Consider the following 22,225-nt stretch of genomic DNA (forward strand, 5'->3'; position numbering starts at 1 on the left):
TTCGCCCTCGGTATTCATCGAATAAATTCGGAGCGCGCCAATGACTCCGCGACAAAGTCTCCGAAATCTCGCACGGCAATTAAATCGACTTCCATCGAAATTTATTTCAGCATATCGGATATTGTCTCGCGTAGCATACGTTTATTCGTAAATTAACTTTCCCACTGTATCTCTCGGAAACGAAAAAGAAAAATTTAGATCGCTCAACTTTAGAGATAAACTTTCAGTTTCTATTAATAAAAATAAAAAACGTTTTACGCAAAAGACATTTCATTTCTATCGATATTTCTCAATGCTAAATAATTAGTCGATATACAACAATATTTTGTGGCATGTTTTCGTAATATAATATATTGCCAACATTGACAGCTTGCAAACATAAAAGCGCCAAGAGGAAAATTTGTATTTTGCGTGACAAGGTACGTTGAGAATCCATTATTTTCTGAAACAGCGGAAGAGAGCAACGACAATAAATCAATATCTAGAAAGCATTACGGACGTATCTCGCATTCAACAATCCAGCTTATCGCTGTTCACATAGTTCACGACATAACGTATCGCGTATCGATAATAATATCTGCCAACTCGCGGTAATATCTACTCTCGACTACGGACTGTTTGCTCGTAGTTATCGCGCTATATCAACTTAATAAAGAGGAATAACTCGCCGGCAACGGGCGATTGATTTGGTTCTGCTAGTATAAAAGAACACAATGTAAGACATACGAGACGTAAGAACACAAGCATCTTACGTCAGACGGTTATAGGTCATTGAACGAAAAAAAAAAAGAACCCCATTAAGCGCCAAAAAGGCACAACAATAAAACTTTGATCAAATCTTATAGCCTTTTTTCTTTAATGTATTAGGTGAAAGAATATAGATATGTATAATTTTTCATTATAAAAAACAATAAAGTAATAAAAATGTACTTCAATCATGCGTGAATATCTTTAATCGCTTGCAATTCAGAAGCTATTCAGATGTCTTCATACATTTTTCTCAAGAAGCAATCGACTTCGATTGAAGAACCCATAGACAAACGGAAGTGCGGTGAACCCGGAATACCATGTAGGTGAGTGCCGGAGGGGAGAGAAAGAGAGGACGAGTGTGGTGCCGCAGAAAGAAGACACGTGCGCGAATCGATCTAAAAATGGCTCTCGCTATGCGAATCACCAGTCATCAACATTGCATGAATAATGAAGGACATCGCGAGTCTCTCTCTCTCTCTCTCTCTCTCTCTCTCTCTCTCTCTCTCTCTCTCTCTCTCTCTCTCTCTCTCTCTCTCTCTCTCTCTCTCTCTCTTTCTCTCTGTAATTCTCAAGTCCTTGCTTACTCACGTATTACCGCCCGTATACAGATAAACTATCGTAAAAACGTTATGAGCAACACACGCGCGTGCGCACGCAAAAAGCCAAGCGTATAGATATCGATGTTAATTATCCCGTGTATTTTTCGTGTATATAATTTACCATCCAGTTTTTGCACGTTTGATCGCGACTTCTTGGCTTACCGCAGGAGTATACAAGTATATATGTGTGCGAGTATATTCAAATAGAGACACCGACGCCCCGGTGGTATGCAATGTCGGCGGTTTATTAGCAAAGCAAGCGTACGCCTAGATATTCTCCGTATCGTCATTTCTGCAAAGAGTGCGGTTGCGTTGAAACTGTTTGAGAATCCCACGCGCAAAATTGGATGTTGCCTCGTTATCATTATTTCCGATATCAATTTATGAAACATTGATTTTAGAAAATGGACATATAATAGCGCAACTTTTGCCACTCCGTATCAATAAATATTTCTCCTACGTATCGCCGATAGAATTCTATCGCGTATTTCGTCGTAGAATACAAATCGTCCGAAATGGACTTAGACGAACGTTGCGCGAAGGGAAAAACAGTCGAATAAAACCTCAACGGCACCGCGCGCGACTTCCATTTCCATATCAGCGATAGTTTCGTATTTCGATGGTTTCGAAAGCAAACCGACTCCGTTACGGCAGATCTCCCGGTGCACGATAACGAAAGATGCTCCTCGCTTCCTCTACGAAACGCGCGTTCTTCGATATCCCCGCATCTCTTTTATCTGCGAATGCTTTCGGTTAGAGTCACTTCCGTTTCCGAACGTTGAAAGCGCCGCGAGACGCCCGCGCCGGCGGCGCGGGGACGAAACTTGGTCGGTTAACTATAGTCCGCGCGGAATAAGACAAACTTTCGCCGTGAATTCCATTTCCACGCCTGTCAGAACAAGAGAAACATTCCCTCGGCACCTTCCCCTTCCTCAGCCTCTTCCCACTTCTGAAGGACCGCGACAAGTCGAACAGCTGTAAGTATATCTTCACGTCGAGGAGGCCGCAGCTCTCGTAAAGATAATCTCCAGCCGTGTACGCGATATTTTTGCGACAAAGGGTCACCTCAGGACCCGCTCGTAAATCGCCCCGTGACAACTCGAGAAGAAAGATCGAGTAGACCACCGGTCGAACCATTATGACACTCGGGCCGAGATTTCCTACCTGCGCACCGCTACGAACGTCAACAATAATATCAATGTGTCGATACTTGGAGGTATCGAGATACAATGATGTTTTGTTTAATATTTCTGTGGTTTCGTGTAGTCTACGAGTGTTCCAGATCTGTATCGATCATATATATTGTCACGTTACACGCGTATAAAATGCAAATTATCAACGCCGCTAATTACTGTGGAAATAATAAAGACTTTAATTCCGTTTCCCCTATTTCAGATATATATTTTTATCTTATTTTATCTCTTATTGAAATACTTTTTATGATCGTAACACTTTCACGTTTAACATTTTTAACTATTCCTCGATATTAATAGGTATTATTTTTAAACCCGGTAACGATACTGACATTTAGAAAAATCGATTAATTTCCTCTCGAGCAGCTTAGTCATCAATATTCCTTTTAATACTTGTGTCGATATCAAAGTCACGATGTAGCAAGCACACCTACCGAGGTAAGGATGTTCCGCAAGGATGACAGGCAAGCTTTCAATCGATCGATCGGCAAAAGGAATGCTTCACTACAGTGATCGCGGTCGCTCGGTTCCGAATGGAAGCGCGTGATTACGCGCGCGGCAATGATATCTCGCAGCTCAGCTGGAAAGTAGCAACGTCTGGTTACAACGTTTTACGTAATGAACCAGTCCCCGGGACGGTTTAATGCCACGCTTTTGCATCGGCCGTTCTGTTGACAAGGTTCGCGATTTTTGCAAACGTTATATGATCATCGATGATTGCTTCAGAGAAATCAATCTGCGTGTCGTTACATCGCTCGTAACAGGAGAAAAAAAACATAACTACTCGAGATGGTACACCGCGATAATAATAATCAGTTTCCTGCAACTTTTTCTTCACGTAAAATTTCACACAGCCATTAGGCTATTACGAAAATGCTCGGTATTCAATCTGAGTAAACTTAAATAATCGCTGACTAAACGCAGATTTGCATGAAGATATACTTACTCAGGATGTTTACAAAGGAGAAATTTATTACCTATTCGATTTGCATAGCGTAATATCGCGTATAGAAAAAAAAACTTATACATTATCATATATTATCGCATATGACGTAAATGTGCAAATTGAATATCCAAATTTATACAATACAAACGGCTTGCGTAAAATGATAAATAACGCAGAAAAAAAGCAGAAAAATATTTTTTTACGTGAGAAATTATCACGTTTCTGCTAATTTAAATATGTCAGATTTTGTCAACTTCTAATAAGATAACACTTCTAAGTACGCGAGTCATTTATTATATCGCTATAATAAGAAATTGATGACGGAACCAGTTCGACCACCTCGTCGATTCGTATATTCAACTAAGCTGCCTCCCGGCAGTAATTTATTTTCCAATTAAAATTAGTGTCATCTTTATTATTTACGTCCAGTACGACGTATCTCAATTTTATGCGATAGCGACTACGTATGTATGATATCCGAGAATTTCTGCATATGACATTAAGAATAAATTATAGAGATGTGTTCTATCCTTTCTCTCTCGCACTTCCTGTAGATTACGATTTTCAGCGTATGTATGCAACCTTTCAAAATAATCGATGCATTTGCATTCGAAGTAAACAGATTTACGCGATGGATTTAAACTGGAAATAAAATGCGTATATTCGCGAGATATACATATATTTGGAAAATATTCCACGGCACCGCCTGCGCGCGGTGAAACCAATTCTTTCAACAGCTCGGTGTCGTGTTAAAGCACAAAGGCCCAGCCGGGGAAGCTTTTCCGATGCAAGCCCGTCGCGTAATAACGTCGTACGTGTAATCCGGCCCGTGCAACGCGCCCGGTACATAATACACATAATGCATCGCTCGCTCGCTCGCCCGCTCGTCATAACTTGCGGCAGCATTATAAGTTATATAAGGGCCGCAGATGTGCCGGCCGCGATTGATCCTATTACTATCGTCCTAGGCATCTATCTGTCACGTCCACGATCGATACCGGCCAGGAATCTCCATTAAACACGGCCTAGAGCAGAACCGTGTACACATCCGGCGGGGCAAACTGTCGCTTCATTAAGTGGAAGAAACTCTGGCATGGAAAAGATCTACCGGGTATTACGGATGACACTTGATATCATTACTTAAAGTGCGAAGAAGATTATCTCGAAGTAGCATCCATTAACATCGTACGCTGAATTACGCTGAAATATCTGTCTCGCGAATAGTTCTGCAATATAATTCATAAAAATGCTTTTAACGCTGATTAGGATACCGTGAAAAAATTCCCTACAATTTTAATCGCAATTTTGAAATTACAAAATACTAATGCATTAATGCACACGTTAATTTTTTAGTTTTATCTTTGGTTAGATTATATTTAATGTACAGTTTAATAAAGAATTGCAAAAATAAAACTAACAATAAGTATTCTTCTTAATGACACATTCGTTAAGAAAAAATTTACTGCAGGCTAAATAATCCGTAGATACGAGAAATGGCCTGCCAGTGTTCTGTATAAGTGCAGATTTACAAGGACAATATTTGTTAGGTATACAAAAGCTTCGTCCTTTCAGGCAATCTTCCTAGAGTCGTTTTTCTTTTTCCCCTTGTGTCATTTTATGAACAGAAAATGTAGGAGAAAGCATAGACGAACGCAACACGTCACGTTAGTAAAGTTTCATTGGACTAAGGAAACGATAGAATCTCCTAGAAACTGTGTGTATATCACGTGATACGTCTCCGGGATTAACAAAGATTTTCGTCATGTCGACGGAATCGCATTTCCCTGCGGGGGTGGGCCTTTGCGTCGACTGCACTTATCGTGCACCCGCCGCCACCTCGGCGCAATGCACGGGGTGCAAAATGGAGTAGAACAGAGCAAAGCAAAGCAAGGAACAATACCTATATAGTCGTCGGCGGGGCAAGAGGAGGGCCGGTGGAGAGAGAGAGCCCCGATGAAGTTTATCCAGCGCGTATATCCCCCGTTTACGTATCCTTTGTCCGTGAGGTAATCCAACGCGAGACGACGAGAGGGGTGGGAAGGATGAGAGGAAGGGAGAGAGAGAAAGAGAGAGAGAGAGCGGTGATAGAGAGAAGATGACAGAGAGAGAGAATGAGAGTGAGAAAGACGTGGGCAGGGAAGAGGAGCGAGGAGGAGAGCACGATGGAGCAGTGGAGAACCGGCGGTTTTCACATCGCGCGCATGCGTGTGCAGTCTCGTGTGCGGTGGCTGTGTGCGTGGCTCTCTCTCTCTCTCTCTCTCTCTCTCTAGCTCTCCCTCTCTCTCCCTCTTTCTCTCCGTGTGTGGATCCGCCGTCTGTCTGTGCGCGAAGAGGCGCCGCTGCTCCAGCAGCATCCGTATCCCGAGGAAGACGACAGCGGTGTCTCTCTCTGTCGATCGCGGTCGTCGTTGATTTCGGAGGTGCACGCAAAAAACTCACATACACACAGGCGTACACGAATACGGGAATACGCGGTGATAACGAGCGTTAAGCATACGCGAAAGTATCGTCGTTGCACAACACGGACATACTATACGCGTACACCGCGAGGAGCATCACCGACACTCACACGACGGCTTTGATGCGCACGCACACACTCGCACGCACATACAGTGAGGAAGCACGGGGACAAGTGTACGGTGCACATGCACACGGACACAGATGCACACAGATGCACACTCGTGCGGAATAGGACTTCCCGGTAGGAGTGATTGGGTCCTCGAACGATTTTCACGGCACCGGGGATCGCGGGGCGACTCGAGTCACGGATAAGCCGTCGGCTACGCCGATCAGCGTTTCGTCGACGTTGAAACTAACACCGGTTCTTCTATTGCGAGTAGTCTCTCGTAAACCGCTTCGCCGTGGCATCGACGGTTCGAGCGCTTGGCGTTTACTGAGGCATCGCCGCTCCCCTCCACCGCCGACGGCCAATACGACCCGCAGTGGCGTAACGCACAGGGGACGAGTCATTCTTCCTCTAATGAGGAGATATTCGGAGATACGAGTCACTTAGAGTAACGAAAAGTACTGTTGTATGTACGTCGAAACAAACGTCGAACAAATATTCGTTTACCAAATTGTTTATCAAATATAAGACAAATAAAAAGTAAATGGCAGCGTTACAAATGTTGAATCAATTAATCTTTCTCAAAGGAAATAATTAGAGCACTGATAAATTTGATGCAGATATAAACCAAAGTAAAAAACTATTTATCGATAAAAATATTCTAAATAAATATTATTTAGACTATAAGTTTCATACAAAGCGACAATCGTAACGAACGAGCAGAAGTTGCTCTTTGTTGTGCCAGCAAGAAGACGCTTAAGAATTCCTCTATTCGAAATCCGATATTGGTTTTCGATATATTGAAATGCAGTTTAAAGTGAGAAAGAAATGTGCATTTATTTTTTTTTTTTTTTTTAAATTAATTACGTTACATATTTTCTAAACCGTAAGTGCGATCAAATCTACAGTGACGTAATGGACAAAAGAGATAAGCTAACCTTTTCTCACGTTAATAAAAAAAATATTTATAACTGGTTTTCCAGACTGAGAGAGAGAATAATAATATACAATAGAATTTTATATAAATATCTTAAAAAACTCGATATATTAGAATGCCGATAAATATTCTCTAAATTTTAAAACTAGCATTATCCGGTGACGTCGCGCAGATCTTGCACAAAGGAATGTCTGAAACTATCGGTTTACGACATCGATGAAATTTGCATGCATTACAGGACGGCTCGAATATCCGATTTATCAATCGTTTGAAGAAAAATCAATATATTAGGTTCTGAACGGACTGTACAACATAAAGCCGATTCAAACCGCCAGTGGCGGAGCAAAAGTAGGATGTGTCTAACAAAGATAATATTTCGAGTTATTCCGCTCTGTTATCGATAAGCTCGATATATATTGCAGTATCCCAAATTACAGATAGCATCAATTTAAAGAAAAATTCGATTTATCACGTGGCGAATAAATATATTATTTAAATCGGTACTTTTCAATCTTTTTCTAAATATTTTTAGCCGGTAAAGATTAAAATAATTAAAACGAGTACAAACGAGTACTTTATTATCAGTTTGTAATGCAGTTAAAAATAAACGGTAACGTTTATTTGGTTGACGTCAGACGTAATTAAAAAGCCTTTGGTCTTTTTAACGCGTGCTATCTATTTTTAACGTTTAAACTTGTCATTGTCGTTTTAAAATAATCAGAGATAAATACGGATATATCGAGCTGATATTTTAAGGATCTAGTCTCATTGATTCTTCTCTCTTATCTAAACGAACATTTAGATAAAACCAGGAACGAAATAATATTTTCCGAAAGTAGTTTACTTAACGGTGTTCTCCGTAATAGGTACTCAAAAGGCGTTCTCCAAGTGCTTTCGACTATGATCGCCCGTCAAGATCGTTAAAACGACGCGGAGCTGACGCGAGAGAAGAACGATTTACCGCCAACAACAGGCTTATGCAATCTCTCTTACGTTTACCGCGGCTTTATCTCCGGGGTTTATTTAGAACACGTTGGGAGCACCTGCCCGCGACTGGGACAACACCGACGTTTTGCAACGCCATGCTCTATAACGAAACGATAGCTTAACGAATCGACACCGCTGCCGGCATCGATAGTTTCCGTCTGCGTCAGATGCGAGCGGCCTTTTATAAGTTTATCCGAATCTACCTGCTCTCCTTTAAGCAAACTCTACGAAGAGCCTCTTTCATCCTCGTGTGTGTCCGTATTACTTCTATTGTATCTCCCCGATCGTCCCTTCCCGTATGTAATACCTCTGTGTCTCTTTTTTCCTTTCTCTCTTTCTCTCCATCCCTCGTTCGCCCCTTCGCCATCCTTCTCTCTATTATCTCCTATCACCTTTTTCATCTCATTTTATCGCTCACTATCTTTCTTTTGCGCTTTCTCTTCTGTCTCATATACAGAAATTTTGGTAGAACAATTCAAAAGAGAACAGTTTAAAGAGGCGAGAATTCTATAAATATCTCAAAGCCATTTTATCATATGTGCTACATCTGTATATTTTTACGGAAAACGCAAACAAACGCTTGTTCTTGTAGATATATAGTTTTAACATTTAGAATTGCTCAGATTCTTCAGATTTTCTTTCATCTGCGAGCTCTTTGATCAATTTGAGCATTGATTCCGACATGTGCCAAATTAATCAACGTATATTCACTATTCACAGATGACAAGAATAATCACAATAATAATTCTGAGATATCCCTGCACGTAATCAATAAAATCAACATTGTATAACAGGCCTAAATAAAAAATTAATATATTTAAACAATTTGAAATATTGACAAGACTTGCGAGCCCAACATGTCAAAGGTAAATTAGTCCTCTCTTGAGGAGTTAATAACGAATTACTCCGTAAAATCCCTCTCAATTGCAGATTTAATTTAATCTCTCCCACCCCGTTCCCTCGAAAGTCCAGGTGGGCGCGAGTGTTTTTGCGCCCTTCCTCGCGGCGCTCACGAGCACGCTTCGCGATCAATCTTGTTTCGAGGCGGTAGAGTGGCCTCTTTATCGTGTCAGCACGGGGGAAAAATAGGAAATCACGAGAAACGCCATGCCATGCTATGCCACTCCACGCCACGCCACGCCACGCCATACCACGCCGAAGCAGCGCAGCGGAATAAGACGAGGGAGATGCGACGATGCGATACCGCGCCTCGATCCAACTGCCATTATTTGTTCCAACCGCGCCGAGCGGAGCCGCGCCGCGCCAACGAGGAGAGTCGATCATTCTCAATTAACGCTCCCCCTCGCGACCGCCGTTAAATTATACCCGTCTCGTACCTTCTGTCTGCCTTCCGCGTGGGCGTCGCGTGTTTATTAATCTCCGCGCGTTGCGCTGCGCGTTAATTGTCCATAAATGAGACAGAGAGACGCGTCCGTTGGCGCTCGATGAGCTCAATGGCTACTGCGATTCGGCATAAATCCATAATTGATGGGCTTATTTCCGCAACGAGGCGTATTCTTTATGTTCATAAATCAAGGCTATGTTATATAGCTTTTACGAATTTATTTCTAGACCTTTATATATCAAATGTATATAACGTAATAGTTGTTAGATGATTATCATTACATCCTTGGTTTATACGGAAATGAATCTATAAAAATAAATTCTATTTATTTCTTAAAACATTCTAATATATTAATCTATTATCTTATGTATATGTCTGTTATTTTATATTATCGATATGTACTACTTATATGCAATCAAAAGATTTACTTAATTCAATAAACAGCTCGATATATGCAATTCTCAAACAATTCAGTACATCGATTCTTTCTCTCATAACAGCGGACATGCGAAAACGTTTTCTCATCGAGTCGATAATTGATTTCGTAAATCGAGGAAGTTACATCTCATTTTCACTTTATCGGATTGATAAAGTTACATAGTGTTCGAGAGATATTTTACTCGCTCTTGCGTCTTTTCCGTAAAATCATTAAAAATCTACGAGTATATATTATCTGTGTAACTTCTAATCGTAAAACTAAACGTATGTGTATTTCTGCGTAAAGAGATTGCGAAAAGTGTCAGCGATATAGGACGGGGATTATACACAATCTGCTATTATTAAAAGATATAAAAGAAAATTGGATATGTATCTGAAATAATCAACTATATATTGTAAAAATTTGTATATTCATATATTTATATAGAAACTGAAATATAATATGGAAATTGCGTAATATTACCACGGAGTGAAAATCGGACGTTGACATTTAAATGTGGGACACACAATCGTAGACTTTTGTAACTAAATATACGGTTTTACCGGCTGTAACCTATATTATCGTGCATTCAACGTCCATTCTTCCGTTCGTACATCGCGCGTATCCATGCGTGACAAAGAGATTAATTGACTTTCGTTTGTAAAAGGGTAAAAGCTTGCTGACCTGAACAGGATTGCGCGGAAGATGTTAGATGAATAGTTTTATCATATTTACAAAACAAATTTTATAAAAAATTGTGCTTACTTATAAAAAAAAAAGTTTTGTTGCACCATTAATTTAATGATTTTCTGTACGAGACACAAAAGAAACTTCGAATAAGGTTAATATTTTTATCGTTGTCTATTCCATTCTCACCTCACGTTGAACTCGATTTTCATAAAGGTTAAGAAATGCAAAATTTATAAATGGTTGCATTAGTGCTGTGCGTGCAGCGGTAAATAAAGATTAAAATACTATAGCTGTAAAGATAAGAATAGACTTTCGTGACCAATATCAAGGTTTTAGTCGCGGCGGTAACCTAATAGTATCGCGCGTGCATTTATGGCGCTTATCGATGCGTCACAAAGGGGTTAATTGATTCCCCATGTAAAAAGCTAAAAGCCCGATGCGTATATAGTTGAACCGGTCAAAATAATTGGTCGAAAAATTCCAACGTTGAATAAAGGCTTGGCTGTATTTACAGATCGGGATTCGTTTTTGTTTTGCCATTTTCCGGAGCACCGAAACGCATGATTAGGGACGAGCATTTGCCCTTTTAAACAGCAGATAATTAAGGGAAAAAAATCAATCGTTCGATTCAAAACGATTCAGCATTTTGATTTCATATTCCTTCTTTTGCTTTACAAACAAGATAACGAATTACATGTAATTGTACTTTGAATCGATACACGCCAATATATTATTGCAAGAACTTTTCTCGATGGTATTATTAGTCGATAAGATATCAATGCTTTAGCGCTATTGAATAATGCACCAACACTCGAAATGTTCGGGTGTTGGCGCACTTGGAACAGGCAAAAGTGTCGATATTCAGAGTTTAAGTTTCTTCACGTAAAATCTTTTATTTGTGTACGCTACGGAGCAAAGATCGCGGTGCACAGATGTGTGCTGCGTGCATGCACGCTGGGCGAGAGAGAGCACAAGAAGGTAGGTAGGCACTGCCAAGTTAAGGATTCTAAAGTAAAGGTCTCTAAATCACAGACAATGATCGTTCTTCGTTTTAATATCAAGTCAAACCAATGTTTTCCAGACTCATGCACATCGATTTTTCAAGAAGTCATATCTTTCAAAAATAATACTTTTTTAGAACAATCAAATAACATTAAAGATTAAATCTAGAGTTATGTAACATGTATAAATAAACCACTGTAATATTGCACAAGTCAGAAATGTTTAAAAAAGAGATTATTACTATGCGTGAAAAGATGAAAAAAGCAATGGTGTATACTCCTTTCAAAAAGATCGATGAGTTCAAAGAGCGACTGCGAAAGTATTTCAATTAAACACGACTTTGGATGCTCTCAGTAACGTGAATCAAGTTAATTTCTTTACAATTTACAATTACAAATTGTAATTTACGATGCAGCAGAAATGAGGAAATGTCATGCCTTTCATTGGCACACATTTAAAGAGACAAAAAAACGAGAGAATACTTGAAATTTTTCATACTCGTTGAAAAAACTTTGTCTCCCTATATTCACTACATAATTAATATCTTAATCACTATGTAAAGATAAGGAGGCTATTTTATTGGCGCCTGATAACGAGGAGACAAATATGTCTTACTAATGATACGAAACACAGAAAAATGTTGAAACGTGTGCATTCCTCGAAGAGATAAGCGATACCATGAATTCCAGCGAATATTTGCATCCGTCTGACCATCAGTAATTAATTCTTTGTTAGTAACAAAAGTAACAGCTCAAATGATTTTACTTTACACCTACGCAGCGGTGCGCGTGGGTTCTGTATGCATTGATAATTGCAGGCCTCTTATCGTTCTGATATTTGAGCAGCTGGGATTACTTCATGCTGTACAAACGCTCCTAATGAATCGTATTTAAGCTCACAAAACTGTCGCACAAATATTTGCTGAGGCTGATTCGAGCCGCCAAATATTATTTCCGATCAGTCACGCAGGATCATATCGCCGATAGGCGTGTTTCAATAATATTGATACGTCGTTGCCAATATTGAATATTTTTGACGTTAATAGTTTACCTTCAACTTTAACCGAGCGTCGAAAAGAAAAATTTCAATCTTCTTTTAAACGTTAAATATACAAAGACAATCAAAAAAACTTAATTATGCGTACGTGCACACATGCGTGTACAATAAATTTCATATATATTTAATAAAAACAATTGTATAGCTTTTAATGTTTAACTAAATTAATATTCGTATTATAATGCTCATATTTAGTGTAGTTCTATTTATATTACAACTTCTGTTATCAATATCTTTCAGCTAATAATATTTACTTTGCAATTACGTTTTATAATGCTGCGCGGTCAGTTGAGCGTTAATAATTTGAAAATTTTAAAAGAGTGATTTGCTTTTCAAAAGACACTTAATCAATCCGAGTCGTAAAAGATCGAGAAATCGATTCATCTGCTTGGATGACCGCGATCGAATTAATCGCGCGATAAAACGTGACATCGCCACGCGCTCTAATTTCGAATCCATTTACCCTAATCCCCGCGGAGAGTTCGGAAAGAGAAAGAGAGAGCGGCGTCGCGACGCTGTCACACGCGATTATCGATCAGCAACCGGGGGGGGGGAGAAAACGAAGAGCAGAAAGGGGGGGTCCACATCCACCACACACAGCCGGTGACACGAGTGAACCCGGCCATTTTGAAAACCACCGTGTTGCTTTGCCATAAAACCCGGGCTGTAACGTTTCACGACGGGTATATGGGCGAAAACATGCTCGTTAAAGCGCGCGCCATCGAAAAACTCTTGCGCGGCATGTTATACGGAAAAATCGATGCCACCGCTTTAACGTCGCAATAAATCCTACGGTATTGCGCCGCGTAAACGCCGCAATTTTTATTATTTCAATTTCGCTCCGCGCTTCCATTCCCGCGTCTGACGTCTCCGCAATTATTCGTCTCCGCGGAATGTAAATTCTTTTACGAGGCTGCTCTCATCTCCCTTCCGTCCTCTCTGGTACTCGCGCGCTGAGAGAGATGCGAGGAAAGATGCTAAAACTTCCCCGAATATCGATGCTTTCAGTTATCCGCGATCAAGAACGCCGCGTAAGTACCGATAATATAGTACCGCGACATAAAACATATCATAACGTAAAAAACTTAAAATCGCAAAACGCGAAATGGCCAATAACCGATGCCGTTTTCGCAATTATCATGTTAAAGCTTACATATTTTAATACCACGGCGCCGATTCCACTTGTGAAAAATGACGCGAATTTATTGAGCGGCATTATTAATTAAATCAATGTGTGTGGCGACGCGCAAGTCGATTCGCTCCACGAATATTAATGGCACATATTAATAAAGCAAATGCGCAACAATCGACAAATTCATTATGGACCGCGTGCCGGATCCGTGTTATGTTAATTGCGACTCGCTTTACATGCAAAACGAATGCAAGAGAATCGACACAGTATTATTTATAATTGTAACGAATGCGCCGCGCTCGTAATCGTCGTATCGTACGACATCGTAAGCGACGCTGATTGCGTTTTGCGGTCGCGTACCTGATTCCGTGCTGACTGAACAGTTCGTTGTGCATGCACATGGCCATATAACCATAATCGGTGCGCGCGATTAACCGCAAGGACGAACAGCGACTTCAGTATCCCATCCAGGGACAATTTAGAGACTCTTGAGATTCTCCTGTTTAAACAGGCTAGAGATCAAGAGTGTCGAGTTTGGTTAGTTGTAAACTTGGAATTGATCTTGAAATATAACAGATTTAGATAAAACGATATATTCGTCTTCGTAGTTTATATCTTTGCAAGAAAATGTGCATATATAAGAGAAATATTTCCTTGAAATATTCGTTCTCGAAGAATAACCGGATATAATTGGTTGAAATCAAATCGCATTTTCTTCATTATTTCAAATAGTAATTTTTTTCACACGATTTGAAACGGTAAATAACTGCGGAAGTGCACGAGAGAAAGCCAAGTACGCATATTTTTTTGCAGTAAACGCGTCTTGCTTGACTGGCGACGTGCCAATTTCAGACGCGAGCAGATTTATGCTATACTCGCTATACTCAATGTCCTATATTACTCGCTAACGCAATATGCGACAATGATAGAAAAAAAAAAAAACAATGACATCGTATCATTCTGTGCATGCCAATAACTATGAATGCGTAATAATCCTATTTGTATCAAAATCCATGAATCTATTTATAATCTAATTTGCATTTATAACATTTTAACCTACAGATACCGCACTCTGTTAATCGAGCGGATCGTCATGTGGACAGCAAAGTAGCTGTACATTTCTCTTTCTCTCTTTTTTCTTGAAAACGCGCATATACGGAATATATTCTCAGAAAGATAAACTTTAAATTTAAAAAACTCATTATTATAATTAAAGCCGGTTCCCGGTGATGCTCGTCTCGCTTTCAATGCGAAAAGTGTGCGGAAATGCAGCCTGAAAGCAACGGAGACCCGCAGTTTTACCTCAACTCCGATTCAGAGTCCGGCGTGCTGGTGAAGTGTGTTACGCCGCGGACGTAACGAGTTCCTGGCTCGTAAATAAAGCGAGCGCCTTTGACAGCGATGCCTCCCGCGCATCGTCGGCGCTTTACGAGCTCGACTCGTGAACTCGCATTCGTGGGCGTGCGTACATGCGTGCGTATCATACCGTACGTGTGCACGCACTCGACGGGCAGACGTACGGGTTGGGCGTAAAGTACACGGGACAGCTCGCCAGCTACAAAGCCCATATGGCGTGTGAAACACCGGCACTGTGCGACGCGACTCGACCATGTCGGTGGTGTGTGGTACTCCCGGCGGACGCTGGCTGGAGTGATAGCAAAGCGGAGAGAGGAACCAGAAGAGAGATCGGGGAGAAGAGAGGGAGAAATAGGAAGGAGAAAGAAAAAGAGAGAGAAAGAGAGAGAGAGAGAGAGAGAGAGAGAGAGAGAGAAGAGAGGAGAACGAGCAAGCAACGTAGTAAGGAGCGCGTACTACAAGGCACTCAGGAATCTCCCCGGTTCCCTAATAGGCAGGTGACTGCCTGACTTGACTGCCGAGTGCCGGCGGTCTATCGGCCCGCGGGTGAACAATAATACGACGCGAGCTGCCTGCCTGCCTAGGCGTAATGAGATGATGCAAGAAGTGAGGCACTATATAAGGCTTAATCTGGCATAAACAATCGAAAATATTTTACGTTTTCTTTCGCCACTATATCGCGCGCGCAAATTGCGCTCCTAATAGCCGAGCGCGCCTAATCGATACCGGTTAATGGTAGACAAGCGAATGGATCGTGATTCCGGGACGCTCGTTAAGCAATAAGCAATAAACTGAGAAAACATAATTAAAGGGCGCTTAGAGGAACGAGCCTGATTTTTCTAGTGTACCGACACCGTCGAACCGATCGATTATCGAAACCGACCAAGTACTTTGGAGTTGCCAACATTGCGCCAGGGCTGACCTGATGAGATATAATCAGTTTGTAGAGAGAGCGGTTGGGGGAGCGCAACTTAATTGTGTATAGTATAAATGAGTTATATCCGAAATTATTGATCTAAAATATGTATATTTCTTTTAAAAAATTTCTCGTAAAGTTATATGTATATTAAATATATTATATTTTGGAGAAAAGATGCTTTTAAACTAAAAAAAATTTAAGTTTAGGATTTTTTATTACTTACGTTGTTCTATCACAATATTGAGTAGAAATAAATTCCGTAGCTTCTTCTCGGAAACAATTAAATACGATATTTTTGACAGCAAGTTTCAGAAATATCTTTTGGATGTTTTCTTTGGTATCTTCAAATAAATTTGTGTTTGCACTTTGGTCTGAAGAATGTTAGAAAATAAATATAATAGAAACGTACGCGTTATTGTACGCGCCACACGCGATAATCATAGTAATCGAGTTGAGTTATGTCACGACATGAAACGCGGCGCGAGTCATTTCAGAATTGATTCGGCTGGCAGACTTTTGCGTGACGCTGTACCCTTCGTCGATCACCACCGACAAGCATCGGTCTTTATGGGCTCCAAGGACCCGGGGATATTATTTCGGGCCCCTGTCACACACAAAGGGATTCCCTTGAAATAGAACACCCAAATACGACCCTTAGATCTAAAAGATATGGAAAAATATTTAAGTAAAATTTCAACGGTTTCGGAGAACAAGAATGTCGTATATAAATGAAATATTTTTTCAAAGTTATTAGAATTTTATCGGTGCTATTCTGAAATAAAACCGTATTTCACTTGACAGGATTAGCAAGCTAGCTAGAATTAAATTTTTTTAGCCGTAATTCAAATTTTTTGCACACATATATTTTCATTGTTATACAATTTAAAGATCGCTTTAAAGTAAGGAAGAGAGAATCTCGATGACCGCACGTTAATAGAGAAAAAGTCACGTGCACGTAGATTATCGTAAAAAATCGCGTCATTTAAGCGTACATTTGGAGCGAAAACAATGTGGTTATCGATCGGCTCCGGCGTCTTTTTAACCGTTCTTTTCACCACACTTGCCGCAAATACGACAAATCGTCCGTCAAACGAGATTAAATGCTGTCGCGTGGACGACGCGTAAGCGGTTCCATCAGCCTTGATCGTGAAGGTTAAGAATATGATTCAATCATGTACTTAAAAGTCGGACACTGATAGTATAGTTTACCGTTTGAATTTACCGTTTTATCTTTATTAAATTTAAATATCGATTGATAAACGGAATCGTTAATTAATGAGAATATTAATTAATAATATTAAATGTTTTAGTCCTCAGTATATTTATGTTGATATTTTAATTTTATATTAGATAACGGATAAAAACTATGTCTAAGAAAAATGTAATCATGAAATATAATGACGTTTATATATTTCTTATCATCTTATACGAATAGTCCAGTCATTTAGTAGTTTTACTTGGAAAGTTTTCCGGGAGTTTTGATATTTGATATTTTAACAGATTTTGAAGTGCTCTTTTCGAATTTTTACTTTGCCACCTTGTATCTTTGCCGCTTTCGCCGCTATATTGGAAAAATGGCGCTCAAAAACGGTTTTCCCACAATATTTCCTTCCCGGCTCATTTTACGATAAAAATAGTTATGTAAGAAATTAAACTAGAGGAATTTCCCTATAATTTATGTCGTTATTATTTTTTTTGTAAAATAAATAGTTTCGGCGTACGAGCGTCGCATAGATTACTTCAACACGTGTATGGCGAAAAATACACATTTCCACACCACCATATGGTAGAGTATGTAGCGCATTTCTTTTACTGTGGTATCCTCAGTAGGCCTAATTCACATGTAATGCACTAATGATAATTTAGGTCATTCTCATTCGCTTCGCTGTCCCTGATGGACCAGATTCTGCGAGTTTTTTGTTATGAGAATTGAGCAAAATTTCACAGATGGGAATCTTTTCCATGTAATCAGCGATAGGAATCTTTTCTATATCATCAGTTTCTGCCTCAATTTTGTCATAAAGTTGCCCGAAAACAGTTTCCGTTTCTTTTTCTTCATCGCTGTCTTGTAGTCGAACTTGAATATTATTACAGTCACTATTGCAATTTGTGCAAATATTGGAGCACTTTAGCCCAGATAACATATAACATAACATATAATACATGTAACATATAACGCATAGTAGAATATTTTTGACCAATGCACCTGTTGGAGTAGACATTGTAGCGCTCGGACGCTAAAACTATTTATTTTACAAAAAAATAACAGACATAAATTGAAGGAAAATTTCTCTAGTTTAATTTTTTACATAACAATTTTTATCGTAAAATGAGCCGGAAAGGAGATATTGTGGAAAAACCGTTTTTGGGCGCTACTTTTCTAATATGGCGGCGTAAGCGGCAAAGATACGAGGTGGCAAATGAAAATTCCAAAAGAACACCTCGAAATCTATCAAAATGCCAAATATCAAAACTCCCGGAAAACTTTCCAGATAACTCCCTTTTTTAGCACCAAATGACTGTACTAGAACTACTGTATATTTTCTTTATTCGCTTTACACATATTATTATTTAAATGTTGTAATGATTAGCATTTTATTTTGCAAAAGTCAAGAAACATGAAATGACATGAAAATTGAAGCGGTTAGAATATTTTAGGATTTTATTTGTATACATAGTCTATATTGTATGATAGTTGAAGTTCTGATTCTGATGTATATCAGAGCTGATGATGCTGGCGTCAAAAGCGACTTGTAGATTTCACGGTTGGCTATTCGTCGTCGTTAACTGTTGTAAACGAGCTTTCGAATGCCCTCCGAGACTCCCCTTTCCCCCTTTTCTCCATCCGATTGCGAAGATCCATCGTCCGCTACCGATGAAGCTGCCATCGATTGTCACGACCGGACGATTATTACCCTCGACATATTGTGTCCGTGTATCAGGTCTGCCACAGCGATCAATTTCACGAGAACCGACATTTGTCCGCCGTCACATCTCGCCCCCAATTTATATCTCCGATCTTTTATTTCAATCTCCGAGATGCATTCGTATTGTGGCTTATAAAAGAATTTTTTTCGAAATATTTAATTAAAGATGATTGATGGAGAAGAAAGCCGCTTAAAGATTTTCAGTTTTTTATAATTCACTGTTCAACCTTTTTTACTAAAGAAGAAGCAAAAGTAAAATTATATAAAAAAAACTTTATAACTGAGACATCTTCACTTATAGTCTTGATGTGCCGTGTTGATTTAGTCATAGCTTTTTTTTTAATTTTGATATGCAGTTGACGTAGATTGAACAGAAAAATATTTAAAAAACATCCGAAAATTTTTCGGGAGATGTTTCGTAGTCGGACAGCGACGAGCGGTACATATATTTCCTATCCCTCGGAGGAAAAATAAAATAACTGGGCAGGCATGTGCGCGTCGTCCGGGGGCTTCGGAAATCCGGTCACCGGGGAAATTCCCGGCAATACTTTTCTCCATGCTGCAAACTGTCGAGCTTATGGAAAATAGTCCAATCGATATTACAAAAGTTAACTTGTGTTGAAACGATGAAACACACAGCGCGAAAGGGAGAGGAGGTGGTGGTGTGCGAGATGCGTGCGAGGGGGGTGATAGAGCGCGTCGCGGAGAGCGACTGTTCGTATCGCGTCGCGCATCGCGCGTGAGTCGAGACGAGACAAGACGAGACAACACGAGACAAAACGAGACGAGACGAGACGAGAGACAAGCACGAGTTAGGCGAGTTCAGGGATTGCTGCGTACGCGCAAGGGGGAATCGTCGCGGCATGAATAATGTATCGTGAATATTGTAGCCGGTCTCGGGACAGCTGCTGTCAGTGGCCAATTACAGGCGGCTTATAAAACAAATAAATCGATCGGTCGAGTGATTGCGCATAAATTAAGAGCGCGGCCTTTGCTCGACCTAGCCGGCTTTCTAGAAGTCGAACGAATCGTCGTCGTAGTCTTGGATGCTCGGATGTATCGAGCGGATTGAATCACGCGGAAAAATCTCGTTGAACGTTGGTTAAATCGAAGGACGTCGTTTAGTTCAATTAACTTCGTCGAGGAAGTCGATTAATTATCCAGAACCGTCAGGTGACGATTTATGGAACTCGCCATGCATGGAAGTCCGTGATTATTTACGCACTTTCTTGCTATAGTCCTGCGAGAATCTTAATTTTGCACTCCTGCAAATCCAGTTTTGTTTATCTACGTTGAAACGGTATATTATCGACACGTTTAAAGTATTTATTGCATATTTTAACGTTCTAAATTTTTCTCTGTTTTGAGCCGTTGTATTCCGAACAAAAATTGTAATAACTGAAGGATAGAAAATCGCAATGCATACTTGCAAATTCGGTTTTAAAAAATGAAATAATTGCGTAACTCGCAAATGACTAAGCAAACTCGAAATGTCGCGATTCGCACGAGCACAAAGGCATTCAATTTCCAGCGTCGGGCTTCAATGACGAGCCCGCATGAAAAAAAAGGCGTTTTGCAGGCACAGTTATAACGCGGCCGGGAATAAATGTCGGAGTAACGAGAATCCAATAATGTCGCTCCCATTAAACGTCAACGGTACGTAATTACTTGGAGGCTCGTTGCGACAAAAATCAATCGTTCTCGCGTAGCTAGAGCAAAGTGGCTGTGCATGACAGAATAGATTGAATTTCTGAGGTAATGCTCGCCATTAGAGCTTGCGCCTTATTTGTTATCGATACGCGTATCAGCGAGTCTCTATTTATCAAATACTCATGAGTAACGAATAATCCATATTTATACGATGCTTTTACATATCGATAAGTCAAGCGATTCAATTACTTATACTATCATTTGATTACAATAAAATGTTGCATCGATGATGTATTGCGCGATAATAATAAGCAAACATTGAAACTTTAAAATCATGAACTGTAGAACTCTTCGAGAACTAGAATTCCATGATTAAAAATCAATTTTTTTTTTAGCTTGAGGTTTGAGGTGCCATCAGCGGTCAGATTAAAAAATTATTTAAAAATACTTAAAGAGCAGAACTATCGCTGAAACCTATCAGGAACTATAGAACTCTTCGAGAACTATAGAATTCCGTGATAAAAATAAATATTTTCAAAACTTGAGGTGTCACGGGAAGTTAGCACCTCATCTTTTTCAATTAATCGTTATATTTTTATCTAAATCGACATAACTATTTCTGAAATCTATCTCAGGAATTGTAGAACTATTGTGGGTGCAAATGGAACTCTTAATAAAATTTCCGATTTTTGAAAATGAGGTGCCAACTTCACAGTGGCATTTTTTACCTCCTTATACCACGAAAAGCAAGGAAATTTAAATTATACTCCCTTCGCTCCTTCCAATATCTTTTTTTATATTTTAAACAGTGTTCAGCTTTTTCACTAATCCTTAAGTTAAACTTCATCTAAAGCCTAAAGCCTAAAACACAGAATTAATAGACGTTTCGAGCCCGACAATTAAAGTTGACGACACAATCCGGAATTCTGTAGTTTAAACTGAGAGCTCTATATATTAACAAGCCAGGAAACAACTTTGTAACTGCTCGTCGGCTGTCCACAAGCTGTTTGCGAACTTCAGCACGAATAATTTGGGAATACAGGTCGCGACCTGTATACCTCACGTATTGTGCGCAAAGTGTTCGCAAACTTCAGTTGTAGCCATATTTGGAAGACAGCATGATCAGACGGTACGTGGTTCGCGAACGTTCATATGAACTTGCCACCACGGCTTGCTACCTGATGGCGTATGAATTTATTCGCGAAACATGCAAGCGCGCGTGTGTTACATGAATAATAATCACGTACCTTTATTCTATTCGTAATAGCAACTCGAGTCGCAAATAAAATTTAACAATCGCCTCACATTATGCGTAACGTCGAAGCCATATCAAAATATTTTTTACCTCAAAAGTTTGGAATTTAAAAATTGAATTTAAACTAGCACTTATAGAAATCAGATATAACGAAAAGAACAATAACCTCGAAAGAATGTAATATGTAAATTTGATCCTACTAAATATATATTAAAATAATAATCACCGAATATAAATATATCACTGGGTATATAAAAACGCAGTCGGACATTTCTCGCATAATATAAATCTTAAATTTCACTGTGCCTGTTTATTGTTGAATCGATCTTTCTATCGGTACATTTTCACGGCAACTTACTACGTCATGAACACCGTGCAAGCTTTAATTACGACGATGAAATCTGAGCGAAATTCAGTCGCCGTTTGTGAGGTCGTATATTATAGTTTCTCGGAAATCGGCCACTATTTGCCGCCAAATTACTTTCGTACGTGATACC

At 39.7% G+C, this 22,225-nt stretch overlaps 1 protein-coding gene across 2 annotated transcripts in view; it reads right to left on the bottom strand.

The window, feature by feature from the left end:
• LOC143899297 (uncharacterized) overlaps positions 1-22,225 on the bottom strand; it is a 151,378-nt gene that overhangs the window by 103,890 nt on the left and 25,263 nt on the right. The window contains exon 1 of one of the 2 annotated variants that reach the window (XM_077409516.1): positions 5,389-6,924. The exons of the other annotated variant lie outside the window; for it this stretch is intronic. The gene's annotated coding sequence lies outside the window, so the exon portion shown is untranslated. Of the gene's footprint in view, positions 1-5,388; positions 6,925-22,225 lie in introns of those variants that run through there. 2 annotated transcript variants of the gene reach the window in all.

The sequence above is a fragment of the Temnothorax americanus genome, unplaced genomic scaffold (genome assembly GCF_048541705.1).
Source record: "Temnothorax americanus isolate GAGA-0224 unplaced genomic scaffold, ASM4854170v1 Scaffold26, whole genome shotgun sequence".
In the NCBI taxonomy this organism is placed as follows: Eukaryota; Metazoa; Arthropoda; class Insecta; order Hymenoptera; family Formicidae; genus Temnothorax; species Temnothorax americanus.